Source organism: Oryx dammah, unplaced genomic scaffold, assembly GCF_014754425.2.
Source record: "Oryx dammah isolate SB20612 unplaced genomic scaffold, SCBI_Odam_1.1 HiC_scaffold_10, whole genome shotgun sequence".
NCBI lineage: Eukaryota > Metazoa > Chordata > Mammalia > Artiodactyla > Bovidae > Oryx > Oryx dammah.
The window spans coordinates 20,965,018-20,971,410 of NW_024070194.1; the positions used below are offsets into that span (position 1 = coordinate 20,965,018).

Below are 6,393 nucleotides of genomic sequence, written 5' to 3' on the forward strand. Positions count from 1 at the left end.
CTTCAGGAATAGAGAAAAAATACTCTATTGGGGATTCCAATCAAAATAGCAAATTAGTAGAAGGCAGACTCTAGGGAAATTTCTCCAGAGATTTCTAGAGAAACCTACTCATCTGTTCACCCAACCACCCACCCATTCATCCTTCTATTCACCCATCCACCCATCCATTCACCCACTCATCAACCATCTATTCCCCCTCTTTATTCATCCATCCATCCATCTATCCATCCTTCTTCCCATCTATCCATCATTTATCCATGACCCAACCAACCAGCAAGCTGATCTTATATCCATCCACCTATCCTTTCTTCCTTCCTTCCTTTCATACATTCATCACCCATACATCCTTCCATCAGTCCATCCACCCGTCAACACATTCACCTAGCCACACTTGCATGCATCCAGCCAGCTAGCAAATACCCCTTTCCATCTCTTTGGAGGAGACTGTTCCATCATCATGTCATTAAGATGAAGGGCTCTGGATCAGACCTCTCTGGATTCTAATCCTTAGAAAAGAGATTTGACCTTTTGAATTACAGCTTCCTAGTCACCATCCCATGGCTTCCCAGGTGGCACCAGGGGTAAAGAATCCACCTGCCAATGCAGTACATATAAGAGATGTGGGTTCAACCCATGGGTTGGAAAGATCCCCTGGAGGAGGGTATGGCAACCCACTCCAGTAGTCTTGCCTGGAGAATCCCATGGACAGAGGAGCCTGGTGGGCTACAGTCCACAGGGTCGCAAAGAGACAACTGAAGTGACTTAGCACACACATACATGCAGTCACCAGCACATCACATCTGGTACATAGCAGACACTCAATAAACAGTAGCTATTTTGGGGGGGCTATTATTTCACACCCCTAAGAAAGTGGATGTGAAGTATTATGAGATTGGAGGGGTGAAGCATGCATTTGGGGATGAGCAGGTCAACCCCTAGGAAATTTTGTTTTGCTGCCTTCATGTCTAATAAACTTCTCTTACTCCACCAAACCAATCTATCCATTCACCAGACTCAGAGAATCAGAGCAGGACATGGTTGCTTAAAGGCCAAACTAAGATATTGTTGGCCTCAACCCCCTCCACATATGTACCCTCTTTCCTTTCTCCTGCCTCCTACATCCCCTGAAGTTCACACAGCCCCTCCATTCTTTCCCTGCTCCCCTAGTAAGAATTTCAGGGAACTCATTCATACTAGAATATTACAGTCTCATATATTCAAGAATTTTTCCCCCTGGCTTCCTCACCTCATCCTAACCCCACTGCCCAGAGAATTCCCTGTTCAAAGAGGGATCACCATCTTCAGTTAAAAAGATGGGCATCAAAGGAGGGATTTCTTTCTCTTTTTTTTTTTTCATCTCAAAGGAGGGATTTCTGGCATCAGCAAACACCTAACGAGTATCAGGGAGGTAGCAAAGGTCCCAGGTACCGAACCCCAACATTCCTGGGGAAGATGAGTGCAGCTCTGCTCACCCATGTCATTCAAGGGACTCAGGCCCTTCAGTTGATCTCTGAGAGGTCTCCTGACTATGCCCATGTTGCAAACAAGATCACTGAGGTTCAGAAAAGGGTCACCCAGGCAGGTATCCAGTCTGGGACACACCTCATTGCCTCCCTAGACCTCAGACTCCCCCTGCCCAGACTCTGAAGAGGGAAGGTAGCACCTCCTTACCCCCCGGGAGGTCCCTGCAGCTCAGTCTTGAGAGGTCCCATTCACCGGGCCCTCTGCTTCGGCTGAATCTGGTCACAGGCTGGCCTTATATAGCAGCCGGAGTCTGATCCCTGACCCAGGGAGGGAAACACCATGTAATTATGAGAGACCGGAATCTAGATTTGCTCCTCACATTGGGCACTGAGATTCAAAACCACAAGGGTTTGCGGTTTGTGGCTAATTCTGAAAACTTGTTCAGCCCTGGATGGTGTCACATGAGCTGGGGTTTATCCGCCCCTGGTCTGGGCACGTTCCTAGAGACCCTAGCTAGGACCCCAGATGGGGGAAGTGGAAGCACCCCCAGAAGCATCTAGTTTTCAGCTCAAAATCAGGCACTGCCCACTCCAGCTGGCCAGGGCAGACAACCATGTCCAGACTCAGCATCAAGCTGACCCTGGTTCAGCTTCACTCGACCCAGAACTCACTGTGTGGCCTTAGGTCAGCCACTCCCCTGTTCTCTGCCTCTCATCACATATTTCCATCTGTTAAGTGGGTAGAATACCTCCCTCACAGGACTTATTTGAGGATTCGGGGAGATGAACTTGGACCTGACTCTTCAAACTTGGGGCAAGTGTGAAGAGAACAAGCAGACTGGCTTCTGTTGATCTGCAGAAGTTTTTCTCCCAATATTTCATTATGAAATGTCCACACATCCAGTGAAGTTGAAAAAATTGTACAGTGAGCACCCATATACTTGTCATATTCCATCCACCAGCTACATCGACCATTAATATTTTCTTATACTTACTTTGCTGCTGCTGCTGCTGCTGCTGCTGCTGCTAAGTCACTTCAGTCGTGTCCGACTCTGTGCGACCCCATAGACGGCAGCCCACTAGGCTCCCCCATCCCTGGGATTCTCCAGGCAAGAACACTGGAGTGGGTTGCCATTTCCTTCTCTAATGCATGAAAGTGAAAAGTGAAAGTGAAGACGCTCAGTCCTAACCGACTCTTAGCGACCGCGTGGACTGCAGCCTACCAGGCTCCTCCATCCATGGGATTTTCCAGGCAAGAGTACTGGAGTGGGTTGCCATTGCCTTCTCCGTATACTTACTTTACTATGTATCTATTCATCCATTAATCCATCTTTAAAAAAAAATGTATTTCAGGGATTTCTCTGGTGGTCCAGCAGCCAAGACTCTGCACTCCCAATGCAGGGGCCCTGGGTTCGATCCCCGGTCAGGGAACTAGACCCCACACGCCACGGCTAAGAGGTCGCATGCTACAACTAAAGATCCCACATGCCACAACTAAGACCCGGTGCAGCCAAATAAGTAAAACTAAATAAATATTTTAAAAATGTATTTTGAAGAAAGTTGCAGCTAACAATATATTTCCCTCTAAACTCTTTAACATGCATGTCATAATGATCCTCTTCTTTAGATGTAGAATTCACATACAGTGAAATTCATAAATATTAAGTGTTTATTTAGATAGTGACAATGTTATACAGTATGTAGCTTGCACCCTTATCTTAACATATTTTCATCACCCCAGAATTTTCCCTCCTGTTCCTTCTCAGTCAGCACCTGCTCCCACCCCTCAGAGGCAGCCACTGCCCCCTCCAAGACCTGCTAGAACACAGACCAGACCTCTTCCTTGGCACTGAAGCTGAATCTGCCTTGCCCATCCCTCTCACCACCACCACCCCCAGCCTCCCTGTCTCCTGGCCTCTGCACGTGCCCTCTCTGCCAAAGAACACCCTTCCCCAGAATCTGTTAGTCACACTAGTGCAGAAATGCCAGCTGCTCTAGGACGCTGTGGCAACCTCCAACTCGGATGCTCCCTCTGGACACCCAAGGCCCTCTGCCACCCCACTGAGATGGCCTTGCTCTGGGAAAACCAGGCCTGTGCCCCACTCCCAGCCCAGCACAGGCACAGATGCCAGTGTAGCAAATGAATGAGTGAATGCTCTCAGTCGCTGCACACAACCTGGGGAGCAATCTGAGTCCTCCTTGCTTCCCACCCCCAACGCAGGCCTAGGTCCTATCTTCATTTTTTTCATTTTTTCATTTTTTTTTACTTATTGGCCACACCCCATGGTACATGGGGTGTTAGTTGTCTCACCAGGGGTCAAACCCATGCCCCCTGCATTCAAAGTGTGGAGTCTTAACCACTGGACCACCAGGGAAAACCCCCTACCTCCATGCTTAATTGATGACATCTCCTCCTTCCCTAGGAAGTCCACCTGAGAAGCTCTCTTGGGTGAGGGGGCATTTCTCTCCCCCACCAAGGCCTGCTCTCAAGCCAGGCTGAGCATAAACAGGCGCTCCCCTGAACTCTGCAGGGAGATGCTTCCTCCCTGCTGTCTGAGGGCTGTGGGGCCTCTGAAGGCAGGCATGGGTGATGTCAAGTCCTGCCAGCCTCGCCAGCGCCACTACTGGACCCTGAGCCAGCGCCTCTCTGCGGCTCAGTTTCCTCATCTGCGGCAGGTGCTTTAGTAATTCTGCTGTCAGTTTTCTCCAAGCCTGTTTCTTTGGTGTCAAGATGGTGACCAGAATGACTTGGCCTCAAAAGGATGTCATAAAGGTCAAGTGATCTTATCATGCAAAGCGGTGAGAACAAGGCCCAGCACCCAGTAGGTGCTCAGTAGGTGGTATTTTTATTCTCATCATCCTGGGTCCCTGTTGGCGCCACAAGGCAGAAAGTTGGTAAAACCCACAAGGGGTGTGAGTGGGTGTGTGAACCCAGGCCCTAGACCAACTGACCTCCTGTGAGGGCTAGGCGGGTTCCAGGAAAGGGACCCCAAGAACCACACACGCCTGTGTTCCCACATGCCACTTGCCCTCTCAGCTCCGGACAATCCCTTCTTCTCTGGGTCCTCAGTTTGGCCATCTGAGAAATGGGCAGAATATCGCACTTCTTCAGCAGGGTTTCCAGGATCGCGGAGGAAATGTCTGGAACATGCCTGGAGCTTTGTGGGGCAAAGAGGGTAACCATGCCTTTCTCCACCTGCCCTTCCCTCCCACCAGAAAGCAGGGATCAACACCTACTGTAAACTGTAGAGGGCGGTGCACACATGAAGGTCAGTGCTGTCTTCAGCCCCAAGACCAGCCAGGTCCTGGTGGTCATGAGGCCAGCCTGCCCCCTGGGGCCCTGAGAGGATTACTGTAGCTCTGGCGCCGAGGAGATCACCTGGGCTTAGCAGCCAAAGGGCACCTTTGTCTGGAGCTGGTGGGACCAGGCCCTGGGAGGTGATTCATCCTGAAGGTGACTCAGCCTGCAGGGGGCCTTGTGGGGGCTTCATGAAGTGGGGAGTTGGGACCAGGAAACAGACCCAGCCTCACTACCAATCCCTCCAACTCAACCCTTGTCCCCCTTATGAACTGTCGCTTCGCCGCTGACCAAGTGACTTCCTGCACATCTGGCTGGTTTCGTTGCCCACCCTAAATGCAGCAGTTCAGAACCTGGGCTTTGGAGTCAGGGGCCTGGGCTCAAGTGCTGACCCTCATCACTTCCTAGCTGTGTGGTCTTGGGCAAGTCTCTTAACTTCTTTGGACCTCAGTTTCCTCAACTCTAGAGTGAATGTAAAAACAGTTCTGAGAAAGAAGGGTTGATTCAAAGAGATGATGACAAAAGTATCAAAAGCCCTTAGGACAGTGTCTGGCAGTTAGGAAGCATATAATAAACACAACAAGTATTATTTTTATAGCACAGTCATGAAAAGCCCAGGCTTTGGATTAAGGGGAAGAAGGATCTGGTTCAAACCCTGGCTTTGCCACTTAGGAGCTGTCCGGTTCCATATCTCTGAGCCTGTGTGCTCATCTTTAAAATAGGGCGATAATACCCATTGATTATGGTCACAATGAAACCTAACTGAGCAAAGCGTCATCAGCATCTAACACAAAGGCTGGTACACAGTAAGCGCTCAGTAGAGGTTAGCTGTTTTCATTGCTACTCTATGCAACCACGGGACTCACCAGGGTGAACAAAGACCCTCTCTCACCTGGACCTTGGGGAGCTCTTGGTCAAGTGGGAGAACAAGGTGAGGCAGGGCCAATCCAGGGCGGTGAATACGATAACAGCCAGTCTAGGGTCTGTGAGGCTAGAGGCACTCTTCTCTGTATTCTGGGAGGACTATCTCATTTCATCCTCAAATGACCTATGAGTGAGTCCTACAGACACGATTCCCATTGCACGGACGAGGAGCCCGAGGCACAGAACCAGCTCTGCTTCCTCTCCATGCTCCAGGAGGATCGGCTGAAGCCACAGGCAGCCTTGATGCCAAACCTGAGAGCCAGGATGGTTTTCTGCTGGCCGTAAGAACCCAGACATGGAAATTCTGTCAGCGGAGGTGAGAGATGGTCAGACGAGGTCAAGGAAGGGCTGAAGGAGGACAGGATGGAAGAGAGGAGAGTGTGAAAAACAGCACAGGCAGGCGCAGTCCTCGTGAGAGAGGAGGAAGGTGTGCTGGGGTCTGGGTGGAGAGGCAGGAGCAGATGAAGGCAGGATGAGAAGGTAGAATAATGCAGTAGCATGAGCTAACAGGAACTGATGGGTGAGTCAGCATCCTGAGTGCTGGTTAACCCTCAAAACCATATTAACCATCATCCCCAAGTTACTGATGAAGAAATTGAGAGTCAAAGAGATTCAGTGACTTGCCTGAGGCCACATGGCAGCTGGGATGGGATCTGAACCTGTGTGTGTGTGTGTGTGTGTGTGTGTGTGTGTGTGTGTGTGTGTGTG

General features: G+C 50.2%; 1 non-coding gene across 1 annotated transcript; it reads left to right on the forward strand.

The window, feature by feature from the left end:
• The first annotated feature begins 2,821 nt into the window (after positions 1 to 2,821).
• TRNAG-CCC lies at positions 2,822 to 2,894 on the forward strand. Its single transcript has one exon. It is a non-coding gene; the product is annotated as a tRNA-Gly (tRNA).
• The last annotated feature ends 3,499 nt before the right edge of the window (positions 2,895 to 6,393 follow it).